At 43.8% G+C, this 3,392-nt stretch overlaps 1 pseudogene; it reads left to right on the top strand.

The window, feature by feature from the left end:
• The first annotated feature begins 1,968 nt into the window (after window positions 1–1,968).
• On the top strand, window positions 1,969–2,369 carry LOC116813807 (interferon-induced transmembrane protein 3-like; annotated as a pseudogene).
• The last annotated feature ends 1,023 nt before the right edge of the window (window positions 2,370–3,392 follow it).

Genomic DNA, 3,392 nt, shown 5'->3' with positions numbered 1-3,392 from the left:
GGCAGATGGCTCTTTGATCATTCTAGACAAAGTCCTTGATGCTTGGAGAATGTTTTACATTCATTTGTTGTCATCGTGACAATTGCCCCACACGGACTGTCCAGGCACCCCAGCTCCTGTTGAATGTTCTGTCCTCTTCACCGCCTTTCCAGCAGTCCTCTGCTAGTTCCTCTAGTGTATAGCATGTGCTCCCACCTTTGAGCCTTCCAACGGGTCTTTTCCCTATTTGAAACCCTCTTATCAGAGAAATCAACTCATCTTTCATACTTGCTTGTGTCAGTTCATCAAGGGAAGCTTTCCCTGATCCCATGACCAGACCAGCTCCGGGCTGTAGTGGTGCTTTGCAGGCCTTATTGCTATCACAATTAATTAATAATGAATTTAACTGCTTAATATCTGGTCTTTCTGCTGAAATATAATGTATACAAGAGGATGATCTGTGTACGTGTTTTTCCCATCTACTTCCAGAGTTCAGCCATGTGGTGGTATGGAGAGATTTTTAATAAAGGTTTGCTGAATGATTAAATGAACTAATATTGGCAGAATTGCTAGAATGGACTAATTCCTCTTTGCCCTCTCCCAGCTCATGTCCTGCCTTTCCTGTTTTATAATAAAAAATGCTTAATGGCTTAATGATACTCAGAGAGCAATTCCTTTTCCTAAATTGAATTGTACATGTTTGAACTCCCATAGTACATGAGGCTCTGTGACTGTCAGTGACACTTGGCTATCCTTCTTACTGCTTCTCAAGTGGAAGGAAAGAAGAGGACAAGGAAGGTGATCCCTTTCTCAGCCAACCCAATCTTAGAGAAATAGGAAAGATCAATTGTGGATATAACAACAGCAATCTCTTTCCCCACATGAAAGAATCATGTTGCTCATTCATGGTTAAAGTAGGATTTTAAAATAGCCAATCTCGCAAAGGCAGTGAGAATCAGGAGCAGAGACCAAAACATGTAACAATTCATTTTAGAAAAATGTCCTATAAACCGATCTCACAGTTGGAACTTAAAAGTCCCCAGATACAATCATGTTCTGTAGAGCCCCTGAAATTGCCTCTGGCACTAAAGAGATCCTAAGCAATATTACGCAGGCAGGAAGAGGAATAGGGCATCCATCACATTGTCATGTTCTGCCCTGTTCTCAAATTACAAAGTCAGACTCTGTCCAGAGTTGAGGGATAGTGTTCTTATTCTGCTTTTGTCTACCCCATGTAGGTTATGACAGCTGGCTGGGGAGTGTGCTCCTCCAGCTTGCTTTTAGAGAGTCCATCTCTCTTGATTATCTTGACATCCCTTACTCCTGGCCTGTGAGATCTCTTCCTGTATGCTGTCTCATTTTTCCATATTAAGGTGGCTCTAAATATCAGTCTGCCTTAAAACCTGTGACGTTTTCTTTTCAGAAGGGGTTTGGAAGTCTCACCAAGCTCACTAGCAGAACAGAGCATCTCTTTACTCTGTGGATATGGACTAACTCAATATGACGTCATTTCTGCTGAAGCCTTGTCTGCTTCCATGACTTTTGGAAACCATATTCTAAGGAATATCCAGTGACACTGTTTCTTTGGTTCTGATAAAAATCAGAATTGCACCCACTCTTATAACCTGTTCTCTTGCATTTCCCTAAGACTCCAAGGGTTAATATATTTTAGGGTTTTATCATGCCTTTCCAGACTGTCTTTTTGCTTCATCTATAACAATGGCATCAGTTTCACTTGGAGCAACAAAATTCTTGGCCCCATTCCAGACCTACTGAGTCATTAACTCTGGAAGAGATGCCCTGCAATCTGTGTTTTAACAGTTTATGTAGGTAAGCTTGGCTGAAGTTTACCTTTGCATTGACTGATAACAAGAAAAGGGCTTCTTCATTAAATTAATAGTTCAGGAGAAATTGAAACTACTGGGGAGGGGGAGGGCCTACTGAGAACCATCCCAGCAACCTGACCACAGCTGGTCTTCCCTGGACACCATGAACCACACTTTCCAAACCTTCTTCACTCCTGCCAACAGCGGCCACCCCTGCAATTATGAGATGCTCAAGGAGGAGCATGAGTTGGCTGTGGTGGGGGCACGCCCCACAACCCTGCTCCCCCGATGTCCACCATGATCCACTTCCACAGTGAGACCTCCATGCCTGACCATGTCATCTGGTCACTGTTCAACGCCCTCTTCATGAACTCTGGCTGCCTGGGCTTCATAGCATTTGCATACTCCATGAAGTCTAGGGACAAGAAGATGGTTGGTGACCTGACCAGGGCCCAGGCCTATGCCTCCACCACCAAGTGCCTGAACATCTGGGCCCTGATCATGGACATCGTCATGACCATTCTGCTCATCATCATCCCAGCGTTGATCTTCCGAGTCTATTGATAGATCAGGAGGCATCACCCAGGCCAGGAGCTCTGCCCGTGACCTGTATCCCACACACTTCATCTTCCATTCCTTGCCCTGCCCCCAGAGCCAGGTCCTGTATCAGCCCGTTATCCTCACACACTTTTCTACAATGGCATTCAATAAAGTGCACGTGCTCCTTGTTAAAAAAAAAAAAAAGTAGTTCAGGGCTGGGTATGGTGGCTTACGCCTGTAATCCCAGCACTTTGGGAGGCTGAGGAGGGTGGATCATGAGGTCAAGAGATCGAGACCATCCTGGCCAACATGGTGAAACCCCATCTCTACTAAAAGTACAAAAATTAGCTGGGCATGGTGGTGGGTACCTGTAATCCCATTTACTCTGGAGGCTGAGGCGGGAGAATTGCTTGAACCCAGGAGGCAGAGGTTGCAGTGAGCCGAGATTGCACCACTGCACTCCAGCCTGGGCGACAGAGCAAGACGCCACCTCAAAAAAAAAAAAAAAAAAAAAAAAGAGTCAGTATGTGTAAAATACTTAGAATAGTACTATAGTACTTGGCACATAATATATGATATACAAATATTAGCAGGTATTAACATTATTATTATTTGGTCCCACAGGATATTCATTAACTAAGTATAGCCCCCCCCACCCCGTTTTCTCCCAGAGAAGATTTAAAGGGACTTACCAAGACACAAACTAAACAACAGTAAATTTGAGAGACAGTAAAAAAGAATCACATTAAACAAAAAGAAAATGAAATCTTAGTGCACGCCCTAGAAATACCCATAACTAATTCTTCAAATTTTAATTATTGCATCAACTTTGTATTACTCTGTATACCTAAAGTAAATGAAACTGGCTAGCTGTTCACCCATTCTTTTCTGTTTTCTTTCAAGGCACTTCACCTAACCCAGCAAACCCTCCCCTTCTGTCCTCCACTCTTTCTTTCCAGGGCTGCAGGCTGCAGGTTGGCAACTACGATGACCTTGCATGATGTTAGAGCCCATGACCACTTGGGTCCTTAAATGCACGGTGCTAAT

The sequence above is a fragment of the Hylobates moloch genome, unplaced genomic scaffold (assembly GCF_009828535.3).
Source record: "Hylobates moloch isolate HMO894 unplaced genomic scaffold, HMol_V3 SCAFFOLD_9, whole genome shotgun sequence".
NCBI classification, from domain to species: Eukaryota; Metazoa; Chordata; class Mammalia; order Primates; family Hylobatidae; genus Hylobates; species Hylobates moloch.
Note: the sequence above shows the minus strand (reverse complement) of the source record. Positions and strands in the feature narration are given on the sequence as shown.